Below are 24,791 nucleotides of genomic sequence, written 5' to 3'. Positions count from 1 at the left end.
CAGCTTCTACACTATGTCAGGCCTTAATAGGAAACAATTTTTTCTTATTTTTTTCCTTTAAAATTTTTTGTTTATACATTTGTTTAATTTATCTAATAAGCACAGGTAGAGAGAGAGAGAACACTTATTCTCTGGGGAACCAAGGCCCATGGTGGCTTGGACTATGCCATGGTGGAAGCTAGGAGACAGGAATTCAGTTAAAGTCTTTTATGTGTTAGAAATTCAACTATTTGAACCATCACCTTCTGCCTCCTAAAGTGAACTTGAGCAGGAATCTGGAATTGGGAGAAGGGCTGGCACTTGAAGCCAGGCACTCCAGTATAGGATATGGGCTTCCCAATTAGTGTCTTAGCCACTGTACCAAGTGCCTGCCCCATTCTTCTTAATTGAATTGTTTTGAATAGGCAGGCATAGCTCTGCATTTGATACAGCAGAAGTCTCTCTTGCTGTGGCCTGCCCAGCATTTCCACCCTCTGTCTTAGTCCGTTTCTGTTGCTAGTAATAAAATACCACAGACTGGGAATATTGTGACAAAGAGTTTTATTTTGGATCATGGCTCTGGTTCAAGATTAAGAGAAAGCTAATGATGCCCTTCTTGCTGACACAATTCCAAGGCAGGGAAAGTGGCGAGACCTAACTAAATTGGCTTTTACAGCAAGCCCATTCTCGTGATGGTCTGTAATGAATGTAAAATCCTGATCACCTCTTGGAGAGCCTACCTTTTTTTGGGGGGGGGGGTGTTAACAAATTGATTTTTATATTTCCTACATGTTATTTTTAAATTATCTGAAAAGTTGGAGAAACAGAGATCTCCCATCTCCTGGTTCACTTCCCAAGGGATGACAACAGCCAGCTGAGCCAGGCTGAAGCCAAAAGTCAGGAACTCAACCCGGATCTTCTATATGGTAGCAGGTACCCAACCACTTGAATCATCAGCTACTGCTTCTTCGGGTACACATTAGTAGGAAGCTGGAATTGGGAACAGATTTAGGACTGAAACCCAAGCACTTCAATAGGGGATGTGAGTGTCCTGGGTGGCACCTTAATAACTGAGCCACATGCTCACCGTGGTCCTCCTACATCTTAATAGCTCATAATGGGGATGACATTTTAACATGAAAGAGCTGACCTGATGCAATTACCTAGTGGTTAATTCTCCACTTTGCACATCTGGGACCCCATGTGGGTGCTGGTTCATGTCCTGCTGCTCCACTTCCCATCCAGCTCCCTGCTTGTAGCCTGGGAAAGTAGTAAAGGGTGGCTCAGAGCTTTGGGACTCTGAACCCATGCGGGAGGCCCAGAAGAAGCTCCTGTCTCCTGGTTTCTTTATTCTTTTTTTGAATAATTACTTGTTTATTTCAAAGTCAGAGTTACAGAGAAAGAGGGACAGACCAAGAGAGTAAGCGAGAAAGAAAACTCCCATCCCTTGTTCACTCTCTACTTGGCTGCAGTGGCCTGGGCTGGGCCAGGCCAAAGTAAGAAGCCAAGAGCTTTCTCCTCTTCTCTTGAGTAAGAGGCAGAGGCCAAAGCACTTGGAACATCTGCTTTTCCGTGTACATTAGCAGGGAGCTAGATGGGAGGTGGAGCAGCAGGACATCAACTGGCATAGCAGGTTCTGCTCATATCTCATGTTGCAGAGTCTGGACTCAAGTTTTGGCTCCAGCTCTGCTCCTAATTGCAGCTTCTTGCTGATGCACAACCCATGCGGATGGTGATGGTTAAAGTCACTGGATTTCTGCCACCCTAAGGAGACTTGGATTGAGTTCCTAGCCCCTCACTTTGGACTGGATCTTGCAAGCATTTGGAACATGAAGCAGTGGATGCCTGTCTGTATCTTCCTCTACAGTGAACTAAATGCATTTTTTGAAAAACTACTGATGCCTTTACTCATTTTTCTTGTGCTCCCATTTGTAGCCTACTGCTGCTATTCTTTGAAATTCCCAGTGTCTTCCTATTTACAAGACTATGTTCTCAAGTCTGCCTGCAGTGGGACTATATGAGATGGAAACTCTGGCCATCTCCTTTCCCCATTATAGGGCTGAAGAAACTGCTGTGGCATCCTGACCACTGTACAGGGACACTGGCCTCTCTTCACTTTGCATACCAGTTGACAGGTGCTAGTGAATAGGCTCCTGGGAGAAGAGGAAGAAAATTAGTAAAATATTGTTAAACCTTGCTATCTCCTTGTCTCCTGAACTTAGGTGGCCTTTTAGCCCATATGCCACAGCACTGGCCCCCTCCTCATTTTTTCAAAAATTACAAATAGCTGTTTGTTTGGTGCAGCTGGTAAGACAATGCTTGGGATGGTCTTCGATCCATAACACTGGGAGTCAGGATCTGAAAGTTCTGTTCCCTTACTCTGCCACCAAGGAGCTGTGCTCTTGCGGGCCTTATCACTTGTGTTTCTGGGTATCAGAGTAGGTATTTGTGACTGTAGGGAAATGGGTGATTCCTCTGCTATGGTAAAACATGGTCTGAGTTAAGAGAAAGTGTGTATTTTGTTCTCTGTGTTGTTTAATCTGGCAGAACTGAAACAAACATCAAACAGATTTTTAAAAGATAAACATTGAAAGCTAAGCAGGGGAGCAGGAGTGACAAAGCAGTGACGTAGCAGGCCAAGACACTGCTTGGAATTCCTACATCTCTTATCCAGTTGGTGGTTTTAATTCCAACTACTTCACTTTTTTTTTTTTAAGATTTATTTTATTATTTTTTATTGCAAAGTGAGATCTACAGAGAGAAGGAGACACAGAGAGAAGGAGATATAAATAGCAAATATGGAGAGGAGATACAGAAGAGAATATAGAGAGACAAATATCTTCCATCCACCCAGTGTCTGGAGCTGAGCTGATCTGATTCAAAGCCAGGAGCCAGGAGCTTCTTCTGGGCATCCCACGAGGGTCCAGGGTCCCAAGTCTTTGAGCCGTTCTTTACTGCTTTCCTAGGCCACAAGCTGGGAGTTGGTTGGGAAGTAAAGCATCCAGGAAATGAACTGGTGCCCATATGGGATCTCAGCAGGTGCAAGGCGAGGAAATTAGCCACTAGGCTATCATACCAGGCCCCCCAACTACTTCACTTTGATTCACTTTCATGATAATGTGCCTTAGAAAGCAAGGAAAGAGGGCTTAAGTATTTGGGTACCTGCTACTCAACATGGGAGACCCAGATGGCCTTGACCTGGCTTTTGTGGTATTTGGAGAGTGAACCAGTGGATCAAAGTTTCCTATCCGTTTTTGTATCATTCTATCTTTCAAATCAATCAATCAATCGATTTTTAGAAAAACAAAAAGTAATAAAGGACTTTAAAGAATTAGCAATAAAAGCTCCGTTTTCTGGAGTGTCCTCTGGATAAACGGGGTTTTTGTGGTACACCAGAGAAGGACACATTGTGAAGGTCTAAAGTAACGAAAGGAAAGGAAAGAATGTTCTCCACATCTGTGTTTGAGTTTGGAAACTGATCTGTCAGTCAGCATCACATTGCATAGAAAAAGGGAAAGGATCCATGGGAGAAAAGTGGGTGTCTTATGTATAAACTCACCTGCCGTGGTTGTACATGATACTTGCTGTCCTCTTTCTTATTTTTTGTTTACAGGCAACAGACAGCTGAACAGGTTTTCCATGCAAGTTGAGGGTGGTAAGGTGAGGTTTTACAGATCTCATTATTGTATTTCAAATGGGTCTTTAGCTGTAAAACTCAGAATTCAAAATATCCTTTTCCTCTCTGGATTAGGAACATAATGTTCTGTTGTCTTTTGGCAGCCAGCGTTGTGGATACCACTGCATGTCAGTTTAATGTGCTTTCCTTTTTATGTGTATTTTATCCCCCTCACTGGAAGCTTGCATGATTTCTTGGAGTTCTAAAATTGCACAAGAATGGAACTGTGCTGGACTTTTCCTTTCCCTCTGCACAGTAGTCAGTTTGTCACTTTGAGAACTTGGGTCTGGTTGTGACTGGGGACATTTTCTCTGATACATTTGGCCATCTCCTCAGCATATTTATTTATTTACTTTTTTACCTTTTGGAAATCCATTAGAGGAATATCAGAATATCTGAATTTGTCACCCACAAGCCTTAACTTTTCACTCAAATTCCCATGATTTTTGCTGTTTTACTCTTTAAAAGTTTTCTTTTACTTCTAGATCACAAACCCAGTTTTTACCTTTTGTGTATATTCTGATAGTCCTTCTACTGGATTTCCCCATCTACATTCATTACCAAACGTCCTTCTTTAGTTTGGTTCTGGATCTGTTCTCCATATATATTTTTAAAAGATTTATTATTTTTTTATTGGAAAGTCAGATATACAGAGAGAAGGAGAGACAGAGAAGATCTTCCGTCTGATGATTTACTCCCCAAGTAGCCACAACGGCTGGAGCTGAGCTAATCTCAAGCCAGGAGCCCAGAGCCTCTTCTGAGTCTTCCACGCAGGTGCAGGATCCCAAGGCTTTTGGCCATCTTCAACTGCTTTCCCAGGGCACAAGCAGGGAACCTTATGGGAAGTGGGGCAGCATGTATGTGAACCGGCATCCATTGGGATCCTGGTGTGTTCAAGGTGAGGACTTTATTTGCTAGAGTACTGTGCTGGGCCCTGTTCTCCATATTTAACTAAGGACAGAAGTTGGATGAGGTTGAGTTGGGAGTATAGGGGCTCCTGTTCTTCCCAGCTACTCAGACTGATGCCCCCTAGTGCTTTCTTTTTATTATTTTTTTTATTTTGAATTTTTATGGTGCCATTCCATACGGTCTGGAATTTCTCCACTCTCCTCCCAAATTCCCACCCCCAACTGATTTGCTCCATATTATTACAATAGTATAGTCCTTTATAAGCAGTCATAATTCTATCAGTCTGTTATTTAAGTGTTTCCTGATATTGCTGGTACAGACCATGTCAGACGTCCAGCATCCTATTATCTAGATATGTCCAGCAGTTTCATTGGAAGTCCACCTTTGATTTGGAAGTAGGGATGCATATTGCAGTGTATCTTCACATCTGAATATGATAGTCTCTATTATGCCATCTCCATACATTCCCTTAAATAAGAAGCCACGAAATAACATCAACAATAGGAATGAAGTTAAAACAAAAACTTTATAACACCATGGATTCGAAAAATGTGCCACTGAATAATCAACGAATGGGTCAAGAAAGAAAACACAAAAGCCTCTTGGGTAAAATGATGCCACTGTGTGTTTCACAAGCCAACGATGAATTCAACAAGAGAAAAGAAACTGTTTGGATGAAATAAAAATGAAAACAAAACATCAAAACACATGGGGTGCAGCAAAAAGCAGTATGGAAAGGGTTATTGGTTTTATACTTTGCATGAAGGCTGCCTTATATTAGAGAGAACATATGGTATTTGTCCTTTTGGGGTTGACTTATTTCACTGAGCCTAACGGTCTCTAGTTGAGACCATCTAGTTGCTGATGGTATAGTTTCAGTCTTTTTAATGGCTGAATAAAATTCTCGGAGTAGGTGTACCACAGTTTCTTTAACCACTCCTCTTTGGATGGGCATCTGGATTGTTTCCATGTCTTTTCTATTGTAGATTGTGCTGCTGTAAATGTAAGATTGCAGATCCCCTTCTCAGATCTGTGCTTTCTATCTGCCCCTGTCCAGGTGAAGCTTCCATAGACTTCTTTTCAAGACCTGGCCTTCCCTACAATGTTTGGCTCTATTGTTTCCTTGATTTATTCTTTGTCCATCTCACCCTAATGCTTTTGCCTCTAGAAGATGTCTGGCCTCTAGATGGAAGCCTTTCTTACTTTGGTATTACTGTATGGTTTTCTTTTTCTGTTTTTCACACTTGGCCCCCACGTACCACAGCGGGAGGTATAGCCTAGTCAGAGTGAGCCTCAGTAACCCTCACTGGACTGGCCCCTCCTAACCCCAGCTCTGTTCCTGTGCCTGCCAGCATGTGTAGTGGGCTTGTCTGGTCTGCTCTACATCCCATTGAGTTCTTGTATACATCATTGGACATTGAAGCCTAACTCAACCCAGGCAATTCTACCAACACTCATGCCAGCAGGTGCTACCACCTGTCTAGCCAGGCCTGCCTCCAGTCCTGGTTCTCATGCTCACCAGTGGGAGTTGCAGCCCATCAGAGAGGAGCCAGCAACCTCCCCATTGACCCAGATATTGCACTCTCCAGATATTTCTGCAGTCTAACTTGACAGGATTTGCCCCCAGTCCTAGCACTTGCCAGCTGATGCTGAGACAAAGCCGAACCTGCCTGCCCTTATTCTGGCTCATGCCTATACCAGCGGATACAATTGGATATCCCAGCCCGGCTCTCTTGCTAACTCAGTTTACATGTAGGCCCAGATGTGTTATAGCCCTGCCCAGTCTTACCTGGCCTCAGTCCCAGCTCTCAGGCTCATCAGGCAGCATTGGAGTCCTCACTACTCTTCTTCTAGGCTCATCCCCCCACACTGGTCTTGTGCATGCTGGTGAGTGCAACAGTCTAGTCTATCATCGCCCGTCTCACCTTAGCATTTGCCAGTGGGTGCTTTAGCCTGGCTCGGCTCGGTTTGCCCCATTTCCAGCTCATGCTGTGTGGAGCTGCTGCCCAACCTGGCACAGTCGGCTCCAGTCCCAGCCCTAACATGAACTAGCTGGTGATGAGGCCACACCTAGCCTGTTCTGCACCCCTTCCTGGTTCTCAGATCTGCCCAGTGGGTGTTATGAACTGGCCCAGCCTGGCCCGCCCCCATACCTGAGCCACACGTTTGCTGGCAGATATGGTAACCTGGTCTGCTCTGAGCTGCTCCTGAGCCCTGATACTTAGGAGCTTGGATTTTATTCTTTTTCAAGATATCTTTTGCAGCATTTCAGTGGGTGGAGGAGAGGGGTCTTATACTTAAATGGGAAGGCTGTTTACTTTCTTGATGTCGGAATCCAGCTGTTTGTTTCCCCTTCAACATTCCATAACTCCTTAGTGTGCTCAGTGGTCTCCACCATCAAGTACCTGGGACAACTACGCTAGACTGAAAGTTGTGGAGTTTCCAGTAGTTGTCTAGGTGACTGGGTCAAGTTTGAGAGTATGATTGTGTTTCTGGAGCTCTTCTCATGTTGACCCAGACCTTGTCAAAAAGAAATCGTACTGGATGAGTTTTTTAGCCAAGGAAGACTTTCCTAAGACTATTGCACTAGAGGGTCAAAACTCAGCTTGGGAGTGGCTGGGAATTTATAGCTAATAAACGAGATACAGGAATCAGTGGATGGAAAGTTAGTAAAAGGAACTTAGATAAGTGTCATTGGTGGGGGGATTTTGCCCAACTGGCTCAGCAGAATTCTGGCTGAATGATGACAGGTCAAGGACAAGTCCCAGTTGAGAAGAGCCCTTGGAAGAGGTGACTTACAAGAAGGGAATTGTTAATCTGTCCTTTAGTCTGCCTAGAAGACACTGTGAATATTTCTGTTCAGTACTAGGATTCCTGGCTTTTTGATCCAATGACTGCCATCCTCACTGGGTTGGTAATTCTGGTCTGTGGTATCTTTTTATTTTGCATGGTTTTCATCGGTTTCCTTAAAGATCAGTCATTCTCAACATGTTGACAGGCAGAATTGCAGTGTGGTTAAGAGCACTGGCTTTGGAATCAAATGTACTTAGAGTGAAATTCTATTTCTGCTACTTATTAGCTTTAGTACTCAGGTTAGGGCACTTAAAAATACCTTCTCTTCAGAGCTGTTAGCTATTATGGTAATTATCACTACTCATTAAATGAAAGATATCATTAATATTAATATTATTTTGACCCAGTCTCACATCATCTGAATCCAGCCCATCACATTCCTGTACTATGCCTGATGTGTTTACAACTTTGCCTGGACTTGGCAAACAACTAATTGGTCCCATAACAAATGGGGTCCTCTTGTTTCCTTTGATAGAAACAAAATTTCTGGGGCTATCTGTGGTAGCTCTCTTGTCCTGAAACTATCTATAAGGAAAGTACTCAAACTTTATTCCAATGGAGGCATGCATCAAAGCAGTTGAAGTAGTTTTTTTATGGCATAATTATTAGAGCAGTTATCTATATAACTATGTAAAGTGGTGCAGAATATTGATGTTATACACCTATCTGCTCTTTTATGCCTATCAGATACTTTTCTTCAGCTTGTTCTCTTATATAGTGTGATGACTTTTATTAGATTGAAACTGTGTCTTCCTTAGCTTCTGTACTTTCTAAAGTATATCTGAGGGCCTGATGTGGTAGTCTAGTGCCTAAAGTCCTCATCTTGCATGCACCGGGATCCCATATGGGCATTGGTTCATATCATGGCTGCGCCATTTCCCTTCCTACTCTCTCCTTGTGTCCTGGGGAAGCAGTCGAGGACGGCCCAAAGCCTTGGGACCCTGCACTCACATGGGAGATCTGAAAGAAGTTCTTGGCTTTGGATCAGCTCAGCTGTGGCCATTGTGGCCACCTGTGGCGTGAACCATTGGATGGAAGATCTTTCTCTGTATCTCCTTCTGTTTGTAAATATGCTTTTCCAATAAAAATAAGTAAAATCTCAAAAAAAGTATATCTGAGAGCGCTGGTGCTATGGTGTGGCAGGTAAGGCTGCTATTTTTGGTGCTGGCATTCCATATGGGCACTGGTTTGATTCTAAGCTGCTCCAGCTCTCTGCTGGTGTACCTGGGAAAGCAACAGAGGATGGTCCAAGTACTTGGGCCCCCGCACTCATGTGGGAGGCCTGGAGGATGCTCTTGGCCGTTGCAGTTATTTGGGGAGTGAACCAGAGGGTGGTTATACTCTCTGTAACTATACCTTTCAGATAAATACATAAATAAGTAAGTGAGTAAGTAAGTAAGTAAGTAAATAAATAAATATTTTAAAGTATGCCTGAGAACTTTCCGAAGTTTGGAAAGGGAAAGTGTATGCTTATATATTTGTGTGTGTTGTACAAAATTAGGGGAAAATAGGGGAGAGAAAACTTAATTTTGTAGTAGTGAACACAGAAGATTCAAGATGGAACAGGATTCTTGCAAACTAAGAAGATTGTAACTATTCTACTTCTTTTTATATATTTATTTTTACTTGAAATTTTGAGTTACACACTGGGAGAAAAGAGTATTCTTCCATCTGCTGGTTCATCCCCCAAATGACCACAATGGTCAAAGCTGAGCCAATCAAGTCAGGAACCAGGCGCTTCCTCTGAGTCTCTCATGTGGGTGCAGGAGTCCAAGGCCTTGGATCATTCTTTGCTGACTTCCCAGGCCATCAGCAGGGAGCTGGATCAAGGGAGAATCTGCTGGGATTTGAACTGGTGCCCAGATGGGATGCTGGTGCCACAGATAGAGGACCAGACTGCTATGCTGCCATACCAGCTTCCCCCTCCCCATTTTCTACATTCAAGGTTGTCTCTCACTTCTTTATTCTCAGGTAACAGAATAATGTTCCCCCTTTCAACGTGTCTCAACTCTGACTTCACTTGTAAGGCTAACAGCCCAACAGGGCTGTAGTCACCACTGAGTCATTGAATCTGAATCATCTCTTTTGACATGCCAAGTTGCACACATCCCGTCCCTTAAATGGACTTCAGGTGAGATTGCTAGCTCTGAGTTTTAGTGAAGTCAACATAAAAGCAGAAAATGAGTGATGAGGAAAGTTTTGTCTGCTATTATGTTAGGGTTCTAATGTGGTAGAAAAATAGAATCAGCCAGGTGCATGTGTGTACTTGTGTACTTGTGTACGTGTGTGTGTGTGTGAGAGAGAGAGAGAGAGAGAGAGAGAGCTGATTTATGATAAGGAATTGACTCTTTTGGTAATGAAGGTTGACAAGTCCCAAGGAGATCCAGGAGAGCCAACAGGAAAAGTTCAGTCTGAAAGTCAGTAGACTTCAGTCATTAAAAAGAATGAAATTATACCACTTACAATTAGATGACACCAACTAGAGTGCATTGTACTCAGTGAAATAAGTCAATCTCAAAAAGACAAATACCATATGCTCTCTCTAATATAAGGAACCATCATGCAAATTGGAATGTATAGTGATAGAGCAATGGAGACTACCATATCCAGATGTGAAGTCACAATGCAACATGTATCCCTAATTCCAAACAAAAGATGGACTCCCAATGAAGGTGTTGACATTAATTTAGACAATGGGTTGATGGATTGTCTGACATTGTCTGTATCAGCAATGTTGGGGACACACTTAAATAACTGATGGAATTCTAACTCCTTATGAAGGAATGTACTGTTGTGACAATATGGGGAAAATCAGTCTGGGAGTGGGAGTTGGGGGGAGGGGAATCCCAGAATATACAGAATTATACCATAAAATTGCAAAATTTAAGATAAAATAAATAAAAAAAAAGAAAGTCAGTAGACTTAAGAGTCAAGAAGGGCCACTGTTTGTTTATTTATTTATTTATTTATTTTTACTGAAAGGCAGATTTACAGAAAGAAGGAGATGCAGATAAAGATATTCCACCTGTTGGTCCACTCTCCAAGCAGCTGCAGTGGCTAGAGCTGAGCCGATCTGAAGCCAGGAACTTTTTCCGGGTCTCCCATATGGGTGCAGGATCCCAAGGCTTTGAACCATCCTCGACTGCTTTTCCAGGCCACAAGCAGGGAGCTGGGTGAGAAGTGGAGCAGTGGGGACATGGACCCATGTCTATATGGGATCCCAGCACATGCAAAGCGAGGCTTTAGCCACTAGGCTATCACGCTGGGCCCTTGAGCCACTGTTTTTGCCCAAGTCTGAGGACAGCAAAAAAAGCTAGTGTTTCAATTCAAGCAGGAGGAGTTTCCTTTACTCAAGTGTTTTTGCTGCTCAGGTCTTCAGTTGATCAAGCAAGGCCCACCCAAATGAGGCAGAGCTATCCACTTTCTCTGTGTGCTGATTCATATTAGTGTCTCCAGAAGCACCCTGTCAGACACAGGCAGAATAATGTTTAACAAAATATCTGGCACCTGTTAGTCCCATCAAGTTGACATAAAAACTTAACCATCACAAGATGCCTCCTCTGTTTATTTTGGTATTTGCGTAGTCCCTGCAATTTTCAGGCACAGAAATAGATTAGACTGAGAACAAACCCTTAATTCTTTTCGCAGCAACTTTGCCGCCGCTGCTATGAGTGGTCCTGTCATGTTACGAAGATCCTTTCCTCAAACTCGCCCCCTCTTAACACATCAGTCACTGAACTAGAAAAAAGGGCCAGTAACTGAAGTACTTCTTTCCCCTGCTCCACCCGGTGAGGAGAAGGCAACCCCAGGGGAGTGGCTTAGGGAGTTGATTTCTTTATTGTCCCATCTACTCTACCGCTTTGGCAATGATTTTTCAGAACAGAATAGATTTTCAGAGCGTGGGGACCTATGTTCATCTTGCTTTCCCGACATTGAGCATTGACACCTGCAACTGATGTTTTCTTCCATAAAAGTAGCACGGTAGAGGAAGAGGCAGTTCAGGTGTGAAATTGCAATGATTATCTGCTTTCCTTACAGTATGGGTTTCTTATAGAAGATTTGATTAGTCTCAAGGGTCGATTGTCAGGTGTAGCAGTTATACTAGAATTTACCAGTTCTTACGGTTCCTCAGTCAGCAACATCAGGATCACCTGGGAATTTGTTAGAATTAGAAAATGGCAGGGCACACCCTGAACCTATTAAGTCAGAAAGTCTTAGATGGGGGCCAGAAATCTGCATAATAAGCCTTCCCAGTGTTTCAGATGCATGCTCATATGTGAGGCCCAAGGATCATGAATATTTGAGTTAAGCTCTTTGGTGGTGAAACATGTATCTTGAAATGGATCTAACTAATAGCCAGAAAGGTGACACACTGTAAAATCCTGGAAAACTTCAAAGCTGTACAGATAACAGCCTTCCTCTCAGCGGGCGTTTCATCCCTGAATTGTGAACCTAAGCTTTGCTGTGTTTAGTCATGTGTCTTTGTGATGACTAATTTTATGTGTCAGGTTGACTGCCACGGGGTGCTTAGATTAAACACTAGTTTTCGATGTGCTTTTGAGAGTGTTTCTGGATGAGATTAGCATTTTAATCAGAAGATTCAGTAACATAGAATTCTGTCCCCCAAGTGAGTGGGGATGATGCGATGTTTTAAGGGCCTGCATTGAACAAATGACAGAAGAAGGAGGGATTTGTCCCTTTCTGCCACTTGGCTGCCTGTTTGAGCTGGGATATCTCACCAGTCTTTTCTGGTTCTCAGACTGGGAATCATGTCGTTTCTCTTCCCCACTGTTAGGCCTGGCTCTTAGGCTATTTGCTGCAGGCTGACTTATATTATTGGCTTTCCTGTTACACATACGGTGGTGATCATAGTGGAAGAAACATGAATTTGAGTCAGGCTAAACTTGTTGACAGATCTGCTACGCGGAGATTCTGCATTTGATGTTGCAGCTTAGGGCATTCGAAAGGGCATCAACTGAGTTGTTTGGTTGAAGTATGAACTGAAATATGAACTGAATGTTGACTTCCCCTACATAAATTGGAAATGCCATGTGGGAGAAGGTATTCAAAAGGTTAGGGAAACTGAAACTGAAACTGAAATGTTAGAATGGATTTGAGACCTACTCACCCTACACTGAGAGTGTCTAAAAGAACACCAGAACATCCTTCTCCAGTACTATGAAAAATCTGCGTTAAGCTGTGAGGGAAGGCCCAGCATTCATGAAGAGTTTCATGATAGCTCTTGTTTACAGGCTGGACTTAACAGTGGGAATTGCAATCACTGAGCTGGGACGCCTAAATGCAACAGAAGTAATTGGATCACAGGGTGATCCAATTGTTAATATAGATGCAGGATAGTTTTAGGAAATGCTGAGTTAATTTTAGCAAATACTGAGTTCCTTGGGAAAAACTGAGTTTTTTGGACCTGTGCTATGGCTCCACAGGTTAATCTTCCACCTTCAGGTGCCTGCATCCCATATGAGCATCAGTTTGTCTCCTGATTGCTCCACTTCTGGTCCAGCTCCCTGCTTGTGGTCTGGGAGAACAGCAGAGGATGGTCAAATCTCCTAGGAACCCTGTACCCACATGGAAGACCCGGAAGAAGCTCCTGGCTCATGGCTTTGTATCAGCTCAGCTCCAACCATTGTAGCCATTTGGGGAGTGAACAAGAGGGTGGAAGATCTTTTTTTGTCCTTCTCTCTGTAAATCTGCTTTTCAAAAACAAACAAACAAACAAACAAACAAACAAACAAACAAACCCACCAAATCTCTTAAAGAAGGACAGTGAAGTAAGTTTAGAAAATTCTGCAGTATTTTGCCAGAAGCAACTGAAGATTCTAGAGAGCTCTAAGAATAAAACAAGGTTGCAGATCTAAATTTTGAGAACCACTATTATATCTTTGAATCCAAACAAATGATCAAGGCAACCTTAGGTGGCTAAGATGACACAAAGCAAGTTATGGTGCCAGGGAAACAGATTCTGACAGAGTCCTAGGGAATATCAGTGTTAAAGGGCCAGAGGAAGGATCAAGCATTTGGATAGCCACAGGCCATGTCATATGACCTGGCTTCAAGTCCCAGCTCTGCTCCCAATTTTGCTTTCTTCTAATACATACCTTGGGGAGCAGCAGTTGATGGCCCAGGTACTTGGGTTCCTGTCACCTGTAGGGAGAACTGGACTGAGTTCCAGGCTCCTGGCATTTACCTATCCACCCTTGGCTGTTACAGCCATTTGGGGAATGAACCAGCACATGCACGATTCTCTAGTTCTTTACCTTTCAGATAAATAACAAAGAATTTTTTTTTTTTAATGTAAAAGGACCAGAGCAAGACAACCTAAGTGGTGGTGGAGCAGAAATATGATAAAGGTGGAGCTTCCCACCATGTCCCCGTCTCCCAGAGCTCTGGGTTCAGTCTGGCACCATGGGCATGATGAGGACTGTAGTGCAGGTGTGCCCCTGTGTGTTGCTGCAGTTCTGTGGAGCATGCGTCAGGGAGCATCAGAGGACACTCCTCACCCCCTTGTGAAGAAAAGGCGAGGGAGCAGGTATCAGTGGACAGTTCGCAGTATCTTGGATGTAGGAAACTTGAGCACATTTTCAGACCATGGTTAAGGCTCTAGAGGAGGGAGAAGTTGAGTATACTGAGAGAAAAGGGATAAAGAGAAGAATGGTATGAAAATAAGATGAGAGCCACTAGAGCTGGACTTGGTGCAAAGATCCAAAGACTGTGATGTCTGTTTAAGTCCCTTTGGATAAGACAATTTTTGTTGTTTCTTCTTCTTTTATTATTATTACTTATTTTAATTTTTTTTAAGATTTATTTTTATTATTTTTTTTATTGGAAAGGCAGATATACAGAGAGGAGAGACAGAGAGGAAGATCTTCCGTCTGATGATTCACTCCCCAAGTGAGCGCAACAGCCAATACTATGCCGATCTGAAGCCAAGGGCCTCTTCTGGGTCTCCCACGCGGGTGCAGGGTCCCAAAGCTTTGGGCCATCCTCGACTGCTTTCCCGGGTCACAGGCAGGGAGCTGGATGGGAAGCGGGGCTGCCGGGATAGAACCGGCGCCCATATGGGATCCCGGGCATGCAAGGCAAAGACCTTAACCACTTGCGCCACCGCGCCGGGCCCTATTATTACTTATTTCAAAACTTCTTGGAGTAGCAGTTTGCTCTTACCTGTTGGGCTCTCTCACCATGCCTAGGAGCATTTGTCTCTGCCAAAACTCTTCCAGAGCTGTTACATCCCTGAGCAGATCCATAAAAAGATGACTAGCTACAGATAAATGAGCAGTATGGAATGGAGGTTTAGCAACACAAGGATAAAAGCCATTTTTGAAAAATGTTTGATTATTCTTGCTAAAATTGTGTTTCTACCTACTGCTTGCTAACATGGCTGTGTGCCACTTGACAGCTCCCCGAGTATTCCCTCCCTGGCAGTGTGCAGGGGTCGCAGAGCACAAAGGCATAACTCTGCCCCCTCGACTAACTGAAGCCTGTTGACTGGTGGTCTCAGAGCCCTGGACAAAATAGAGAAGCTCCAACAATCTCTGTGTGATCACAAAACAACAACTCAGGTAAGAGCTGTGAACAGCAGGCAGCCCGTGTGCCATGCTCTCTGAGTACAAGACAGCTAAGGTGTTTTGAGAGCTGGTTAAGTAGAACAGGTACTGTGAGAGGCACCGTGATTGCAAGATGAGAAAAGTACTGCTGGGATCCTCAAGGGTCCTTCCTGTCTCCTTTTTTTCTGAGTGCTGACCCACATGGTGTAGTCAGGGGAGTCAGACTGGGATTAAAGCATCAACTTTATTGATAGTAAAGCTGGTCTGGAGAAGGTGGCATGAACCTGAAGCCAGAATTGACTCAGTGTTTCTATCTCTGTGAGCTGAACTTTCCCCTAAGATGTGAACAAAGGCCTTGGCAGCTGCCACACCCACCATAGCTGGGAGAAGAAAAAAACATGGGGCCTTTGAGACAGACATCTCCAGAAGGGCAGTAAGGGTGTGAAGATTCTGTACCTGTTCTTGTCACTCCTACAGATGATTGTGTTCTCCCATAAAAAGAGTAAGGAGGCAGAGTGAACAGAAAGGTGGAAGCCACCTCTTAAATATAATGGAAAATGGTGTTTCCTAGATTCTTGATCAAAGCAGATATGGACAAAGGAGAAAATAGGATTTCTCCTGTATTTTCCTACCATTTGACCTCTTGACCCATGGGTTAAGAATGGGGCATCTCTGCAGTATGCTTTTTGAAAGTGAAAAGAGCAAAAATATCTGGGGTTAGGATCCCGGGTGCTAAGGGTGTTTGACTCCACCTTTGATGAGGCTGCTCTCTTAGACCAACCACAGTGGACCACCTCCTCTGTGGCTTTGTTTTCTATAACTTCAGTTACCTGCAGTAAACTGTGGTCTGAAAATGTCACAGGGAAAATTCTAGAACTAAACAGTGCTCTTTTTAAAAGATTTATTTATTTTTATTGGAAAGTCAGATTTACAGAGAGAAGAGACAGAAAGATCTTCCATCCACTGGTTTACTCCCCAAGTGGCCACAATGACCAGAGCTGAGCCTATCCAGAGCCAGGAATAAGGTGCTTCTTCTGGGTCTCCCAAATGGGTGCAGGGTCCCAAGGCTTTGGGCTGTCCTCTACTGCTTTCCCAGGCCACAAGCAGGGAGCTGGCAGGAAAGTGGAGCAGCTGAGATTCAAACCCGTGCCCATAAGGGATTCCAGCGCATGCAAGGCAAGGACTTTACCCACTAGGCTACTATGCCATGCCCTAGAAGTAAACAATTCTTAAGTTTTAAGTTGCATCCTATTCTGAGTAGCATGATGAAACCTTGCACTGTTTTGCTATGCCCTGCTGTCTTGTCCTAGATGTGAATCATTCCTTTGTCAGCATTATCTGTGCACTATCAACCATTAATGATTAACATGTTTTATAAGATCACAGTGCTTGTGTTTAAATAACCCTGTGCAGTAGCCTGATGGCTTGACACTAAGCTTCTGTCATTCACATCACTTCATCTTATTATGAGTTCTATCATCTTGAACATTACTGTGAGAATAAAAAGGCTGGGCTACAGCATCCATTGCTTTGTGTGTGAGATGGGGCCGGAGACAGAACTGACCAGGCGAATGCAACCACCAGTGTGTGTGTAGGCTGATGTGGGTGATGGACTGTGCCAGACCCGGCACTAACTGGCACACACCTCTGGCAAAATTTCTTTTGGAGGGCCCGGCGCGGTGGCGCAAGTGGTTAAAGGTTCTCGCCTTGCACGCCCGGGATCCCATATGGGTGCTGGTTCTAATCCCGGCAGCCCCGCTTCCCTTCCAGCTCCCTGCCTGTGGCCTGGGAAGGCAGTCGAGGACAGCCCAAAGCTTTGGGAACCTGCACCCGCGTGGGAGACCCGGAAGAGGCTCCTGGCTTCGGATCGGCATAGTATCGGCCCGTTGCGCTCACTTGGGGAGTGAATCATCGGACGGAAGATCTTCCTCTCTGTCTCTCCTCTCTGTGTATCCGCCTTTCCAATGAAAAAATAATAAAAATAAATCTTTACAAAAAAAATTTCTTTTGGAACTCCCCCTACCCATCCCCGCCAACTGGACTGCTAGACTCAGAACAACTATGATGAAAATCACAGAATCTGGGCATCTGACCATGGAGGGCTTTTGTCAGAACTGAGCTGCCTCAGTTCCTGAAGGTGGTTCAATGGATGGCATACGTGAGGGACATGACAGCCAGTTCCCTGAGACCTGCAGGGGACATCTAGTGCCATGGAGGACAGAACAAATTCACAGCTCTCCCAGTTAAGCTTTGATAGCGAATATCTGGATAAATTGAGACTCGTAAGGTAGAATATGTCAGCTAATGGATCTTGGAAGGATTTCCTTAACCTTGGATCAACAAAATTAATAGCATCTCAGAACTACTGAAACCACTTAACCAATATCCTCGGAGCATGTTTCACAATGGGGACCCTGGGATGACATCGGGTGGCCATCCCCCATTCCTAGTTACTGATGTGGTTGGGCTGCTGGGAGCGGCCCTCTCCTGTTCTCTCCCTACTTTCTGCAGATACAGGAAGGAGACAGGAGATTGGAGGCAGTTGCTTCTGCTTCTGCCCTATCCCTCTACCCTCTCCATCCTAATCAGTGGTCCACATGGGCATGCATCCCTTTCAACTATGTTAACATCATCAAAAATAAAATGAATTCATTATTAAAAAAAACCCCACATTTGGAAGAGCTGAAGTTACAGGTTTGGAAAAGCCCCAGACCTTTAAACCAGCATTGATGTACACTTAATTATTAAATATTTGCCCTATTAGAGTGACTAAAAGTGATGGACTGAAAAGTAAGCTGCATGTGTTTACTAATAAGAAACAGAAAATGTTGAAAATATTGAAACACATGATTCCAGGATTGATGCAACATATTAAATTATATAATCAAGCTCTAGGCAAAAAAAAAAAATAAGCATGAATACAGTACAGAAAGATATTTTTATATAGAATACATTCAATAACTTTCATTGTGATATATTATCATAATGCTGTGTTTTATTATTAGTTATTGTTAATCTTTTGCTATAGCTAATTTATAAATTAAACCTTATTACAGGTATGTATGTGGTAGAAAAATACTACATATACAGTTCAGTACTACCTTACCATTTTAGGCATCCCCTTGGAGTATTGAAATGCATACCCCCCCCCCGATAAGGGAGAGCTAAGTATAGCTTTTTTGTGTATAGTTTTTGGTTTTGCCTGCACGAGATTCCCTAAAAGGACAGAACATATGTTGGTTCAGTTAATGCCAGTGCTGTAAGTATGCCTCCAGACCAGAGGTTCATTTTCTATTCTAGTTCCCATCTCAAGAATGCCCAGCCATGTTTCACAGTGAGTATAAAGCTGTAGCGTGAAAGTGACACCACACCAGCAACATAAAATTGCTGTTAATTAGAATACTCTTGCCATTACTCAGTTGCAAAAGACAATCTTACTTCTTGTCTCAAGAGGCTCTCAATCTACTAGAGTAAGACATATGCTTAAATCAATAATAACAACCCAATTTGGGGATTTGGTAGTAAAAATGAAAAAAATTTTAGCAGCTTAGATAAAGCAGCATGATTTCTTTCTTTCTTTTTTTTTTTTTTTTTTGAGAGAAATAGAAGAAAGCTAGGTTTTAGTTTTTGCCATTTTCGGGTCTTGGGTTAGAAGTACACAGTAAAAATACTATGTATAAAAGTTACATGTCATAGTTTTAATCTGCATTTTGATAGTGATATGAACATGCTTTCATACACATGTTGGCAATTTTAAAATTATTTTTATTGTTTATTATTATTATATTTTAATTTACTATAATTTTAATTTTGTCCACACAGTTGAGCGGGATGCAGCTCACCTGGGTCTCTGATCAGGGTGGTGAGGGCCTTGCATTGGAGGAAGGTGGGTAGGATACATGCTTCAGGTTTTTTTTTTTCTTTCTTCCTGCATGGGAAAAGGGGGAGAGGGCCACTGCCTGCTGTCAAACTGTATCTGTACCCAGGGATGGGAGATGGTCCTTTGATCATGCTTACAGGTCCCAACATGGGGAAGAGCGTTCTGAAGGTATTACTCGAGTGGCCTTGATAGTCCCAAGATGTTGTCAGTTTCATTGTTCCAGAGGTGAAAAAATGCTTAAGGTCTGCTGGTTGACAAAGTACAGCTTAGTGCATCCACAAATCCAGGAACATACCACAAAACTTGGCCAGGAGAATTGTCCAGCCTACTCTGCCTTCCATCTTGTGACGTGGTAGATAATGCCCCTGCTAGTCTACGTGAGCTGGCCATCATGGCCTCCGTATGCAACTGGTCATGCTGTCCACTGCATAGACATCAGCAACTGAGGAGGCCCAGACCTGAGATATTCACTCCAAGATTGGACTACACATCCTGTAATTCTCCTTGAGGCCAGGGTCTGAGTCCAGTGGTCTATTGGGAAGTCCTCCAAGAAACCCGACCTGGGGGACCCCAGATCTGACTCTTATGTGTACCACCCAGTGCAAGGTCATGTTTGGTGTGTCACCTGCACAGCTCCTGTGATTTTCAGGTGGGTTCCATCAGGTGAGTTCTGTGGTCCAGCTTGGCTTGGCCCATCACCAGCCCCTAGCTCTCTGCATACACCAGTGAGTGTTGCAGTCCCACAGAGGTGAACCCACAAGTTCCCTACAGAATCTGTCCCCAGATACAGTTCATTCACATTCTGCTGGGTGCAGTGGTCCAGCCTGATGTGGCCCATTGTTGCTCTGAAATCTGTGGGAAGTACTGCTGCCAAGCCCAGCCGGGCATGCCCCAAGCTTTTGTGTGCATCAGTGGGCCATGGATGATGCTATTTAGCTTAGCCCAGGTCTCCCACATGGGCAAATGCTTTAGCCTGACCCAGACATGCCCTATGGTTAACCCTCTAAACCATTCTATCTTAGCTACTTCATGTACCTACAAGTACAGTGGTCTGGTCTGTGGAAGACCCCAGAAAACATTCTTCCCTGTCAGACATGCCTTCAGCTACTCCCGGTCCAATATGTGCCCAGACCCTGGCTATCTGCAGCTCCCCTGCCTGGGGGCTGGGGTGGTGTGTCCTGGCTGGTATTCCCTGCCTTCCCATGTATCTTTAAAAAGGAAAAAAGAGGGCCTGGTGCAATAGCCTCGCCTTGCACGCACTGGGATCCCATATGGGCGTTGGTTCTAATCCCGGCAGCTCCGCTTCCCATCCAGCTCCCTGCTTGTGGCCTGGGAAAGCAGTTGAGGATGGCCCAAAGCCTTGGGACCCTGCACCCGCATGGGAGACCTGGAAGAGCTCCTGGTTCCTGGGTTCAGATTGGCTCAGCTCCAACCGTTGTGGCCACTGGGGGAGTGAACCCTTGGGTGGAAGATCTTCCTCTCTGTCTTTCCTCCTCTCTGTATATCTGCCTTTTCAACAAAAATAATTATATCTTTAAAAAAGAAAAAGAGAAAAAGAGGAGAGTAAGCAGCCATGCTGGCATATTGGTATAGTTAACACAAATTTGGCATTAAGCAGGGTCAGAATGCATGCCAATTACTGGTTGCTTTATTCCCACTTGCCTAGATACAATCAACCTAGGCAGTTACCTACAGCTGGTGTCCATACTATGCTTGATAAATGTTATCTAGGTTCCAGTGCCAAGAATGTGTTGTCCAAAATGCTGTTCGGTTTTGAAAGATGGAACTCTCTGCCCTTTACTTGGTTTTAAGTATGTCTGGAATGTTATGATAGGACTTAGTAGTAACAATGGTCAGATCTGGAAATGATGAGGAAACAAAACATGTGAAATGTAAACTCCATATTTTAATTAAAAATAAAAGGAATTAGAGCAGATTATGATGATGGTATCAGTTAGCATTACTGAAGACTTATACCATGCACTGAACTAAATTTGCATGCATTACTTAGGATAATTCTTACTCAATTCCTACAAGGTAGATACTATTGCTCTTCATTTTCTGATGAGAAAATCATAGTGGAGAAAATATAGAGAGGTTAAGTAATATGCGCAAGGTTTACTGCTAATAAATAGTGGGTTAGAGTCCATGTTTTTTAGACAGTGGTAGCCCAGGCCTGAGCCAGTTTATTAGCAGAAGGAAAATTCCCAAATCAGGAGGATACTTACTATACTCAGGAACTTAATAGAGTTGGTGGAAAACATGTACTATGACTAACTGCATGGGTTTTAAAAAATTGTCCCAGATAACTCATCTTTTAAGTCCATTATTATTTTTTTATAGTATAAATCTTATTTTTGATATTTTACATATTTGATTAGGGCACGAAGGGTTAAGAGCTAGAAGAAAATGGGTGAGACCAGTGTTTATACATTCCCTTTTTTCCCTCCTGAATCTGGAGGCGGGAAGAGGAGAGACAACGGGAGAAGCCACACTCACCCTCCCAACCATCCCAGGGTCCCCAAAGTTGGGAATGCTCCGAGGGCACTGCTCAAGTGGTTTTGATAGTTCAACCGTTCTGCATTGCAGCAGATCTTGCCACTCCACTCACAATGAAATCTCTCCAGACTCCACTGGCTGACATAGCTCACCTTAGAGTCTCCACTCGCCCAGGTATTCACTGCCAATTCTTGGCTGGGGTAGTTGCTGTATTTGTTCTGTCCTCCATCCTCTGTTATGGTACAGGTGTCCTCTGCTGGTTCCAGTGTACTGCCAAATCCTCCATGTGCATCTGGATATGCTGTCTATTGCTCCATGTAAGCCACTGAGGAGGCCCAGCTCTGACCTAAGCATTCCATGGTCAGACCACAGAACCTGCAATTTCCTCCAGGGTTGGAGTTCAGAATCCAGTGGTTCCGTTGGGTTAATTCCCAAAGAAATTTCATCTGAGGTGATCCCAGACCTGATTCTTGTGTGTGCATACCTGTGCAGGGTCTGGCACAGTCTGTTGGCCAAACTGGCATATGCACACACTGTTAGTTGCAGTTGCTTGGTCAGTTGTCTCCAACCCTGTCTTCTGCACAAACTAATGGGTGTTGCATTCCAGCCCGATCCTGCTCACCACATACTCAGCCCCTGTGAAAACCAGTGGGAGCTGAAGCCTAGTTGGTGTTACCTGCAATAACCCCCACCAGGCCTGTCCTCTGCCCTGGTTCCCATGCTTTGCCAGTATGTACAGCAGACTGTTCCAGTCTGTCCCACATCCCATTCAGCTCTCCTATGTGTCAATGGGCATTGAAGGCTTGTTCAACCCAACCAGCTTCACTATCCAGCCCACACATGTGCTGGCAGGTGCTACTCTGTCTAGCCATGCCTGTGTCAGTGCTGGTTCTCATGCTCACCAGTGGGAGTGGCAACCCAAGAGGGAGGAGCCCACTGTTTTCTTCATGGGCCTACTTCCAAATCTTGCACTCTCCAGGTGTTTAGCTCACTTGCACTCTCACTGCTGTTTAGCTCAACAGAGTTTTCCCCCTGTGCCAGCATCTGCAAGTGGTGCTGTGGCAATGCTCAACCAACCCTCACCCCCTCAGGCTTATGCATGTACCAGTAGGTACAGTCCGACCAGCCTGACTTGTCCCCGATCCATCTTACATGGAAGCCAACAGGTGTTATAACCCTGCCCAGCCTGGTCTGCCCCTAATCCTATCTATGACGCTCACCAGTGGGCCTAGTGGCCCAGCAGGGGATGTCTCTGCAGCCCCCACCTACTGGGTTCACCCACACTCCCCCAGGTCTCCTGTGTGCTTGTTGTGTGCTGTGGCCCAGCCTGGTATGTATGGCTTGCCTCACCTTGGCGTTTGCCAGTGTGTGCTGTAGCCTGGGCAGGCCAGGCCCACCCCCAGTTCCAGGTCACACTGGTGGTGACTGCATCTTAGCCTAGCCCAGTCAGTCTCCAGTCCCGGCCCTAGTTTGAACTGGCTGGTATTGCAGCCCAACCTGGCATGACCCACACACAGCATTCTGGCTCTCGGATTTGCCAGCGGGTGTTATGGATTATCCTAGCCTGGTTTGCCCCATATCTGAGCCAAAGGTAAGCCCATGGGTACTGTCTTCTGGCCTGGTCTGGGTTCTCCCTTTCTTGGTTCTTGCACTCACCTGTAGGGAGTGTGTCCTGATAGAGGAGTTGCTGAGCTGTTCTATCAGAACCTCTTCCAATACGAGATCTTTCACGCATACCAGCCCTGCTTAATCCACCTCCAGTCCTAACATTAACAGTGGCCTTTCCTGACTGGCCCTCACCTATTCCAGCTCTTATTTACGGTTGTATAGGCCAGCCTAACCTGGTGTATATGCAGACACAGCTCACACATGTCTCAGCAGGGACACAGAGCTTGCCCAGCCCCATCCTCTGTACCCATCCTGCTTCTCATGAACTCCAGTGGGTGCTGGAATGTAGCCCAGTCTGGTGCACCCCACACCCAGTCCACACCCATGCCAAAGGAAAGTTCCTCCATGTCCAGACCAGAATGCAGCCCCCAATCTGGCCTCAATCTCACCAGTGGGACCCACAGGGCGGCCATAATGTCCCCTTAGCTTCCCAAACAGACCTGATCACATCCACTGATCTTGCACATCCTAGTGATTGCTCTGACCCAGCTTGACATGGTCCCTCACTTTTATTGTCTTTTGCCTTCAGATGCTGCAGTCTGGCCTAGCCCAGCCAGCTCCCAATCCCAACTCTGGCTCATGGTTGCTTGAACCTGGCCCTGCTCAGTCTGGTCTCATCCCTGACTCATACAAACTAGTAGGTCTGCAACCTAGCCTGGCCTGACCTGCTCTTCATCCTGCTTTCTGCACTTGCCAGTGGGCTATGATTTGCTTGGCCCTGTCCGGTTCACCCTCTTCCAAAACCAACTCACACTCCTGACGATGAATGGAGCTTCCCCGTCCAGCTTGCCAACCCAGGCCTGGACCATGTGCTCATCAGTGGGAGTTATGACCCACTAGTGTAGTTTCCCATGTTCCCCTGGTCAGGCCACTCCCAGACCCAGATCTCATGCATGTCAATGGGTACTTGGCCTTTACTCAGCTTACCTAGCCTTTGCATGAGTTGGTGTGGTCTGGCCCACTCCATACCTTGTTTTAGATTGCTCGTGTGGGTACTGCAGCCTGGACTTGCCCCGCTTATTCCCAGCCCCAGTACAGGTGAGCATTGATGAGTTCCATGGTCACTTGCATCACCATCCTAACTCTCAAGCTAACCAGTGGGACTTGTATTTCTGTAGGGTTGGGCCAACATATCCCCCACAGACTCAACCCCAGGCTTGGTTCTCTTGCAACCTGGTTGGTATCATGGCCCTAATGTGAAACATTCCCTGATCTGACACTCACTGTCAGGTACAGGGGTCTAGTTCTGCCAGACAGACCTCCAGCCATAGCTTGTGTGTGCACTGGCATGTGGTGGTCAGCCATGTTCCATGTTAACAAGCCCAACATGAGCCTTCCATGTGGGTTGGTACATTAGTCTAACCCAGAAGTATCTTCAGGTCTCTTCTCTTTCAACCACCAAGTCTCAGTCCCCTTGTTTACCTGCAAGTACAGTGGCCCTGTCATTAGGAGTCCCTCAGGATTCATTCCTCATCTACATCTACAGTGGCCTTATCCATGGATGTCCCTAGGCAGTAATTCCATAACCCCTAGACCCCAGAGCTCACTGCAGGGTGGCCACCAAGCACAGCCTGGTGCCAGTTGGCACTATGGCTGCCCACAAGCCCAGGACCCTCCCTCCTTTTAGCAGAATTGCATGGGGAGATAGGATTCCCCAGCAGGAAGCCTTATGCTAGCATGGGTACCCACAACAACAGCCACATGGCTGGGGAACCCACTGCTCAGGCTTACCTGGACTCCACCAACCAACATGGTAGCAGAG

General features: G+C 44.9%; 1 protein-coding gene across 1 annotated transcript in view; it reads left to right on the top strand.

The window, feature by feature from the left end:
• The first annotated feature begins 9,370 nt into the window (after positions 1–9,370).
• EXTL3 (exostosin like glycosyltransferase 3) overlaps positions 9,371–24,791 on the top strand; it is a 90,761-nt gene continuing 75,340 nt past the window's right edge. The window contains exon 1 of the mRNA XM_040965711.1: positions 9,371–9,548. The gene's annotated coding sequence lies outside the window, so the exon portion shown is untranslated. The remainder of the gene's footprint in view (positions 9,549–24,791) is intronic.

This window comes from Ochotona curzoniae, unplaced genomic scaffold (assembly GCF_017591425.1).
Source record: "Ochotona curzoniae isolate NIBS_2020 unplaced genomic scaffold, NIBS_Ocur_1.0 scaffold_4505, whole genome shotgun sequence".
In the NCBI taxonomy this organism is placed as follows: domain Eukaryota; kingdom Metazoa; phylum Chordata; class Mammalia; order Lagomorpha; family Ochotonidae; genus Ochotona; species Ochotona curzoniae.
This window is presented reverse-complemented; position numbering and strand designations above follow the sequence as displayed.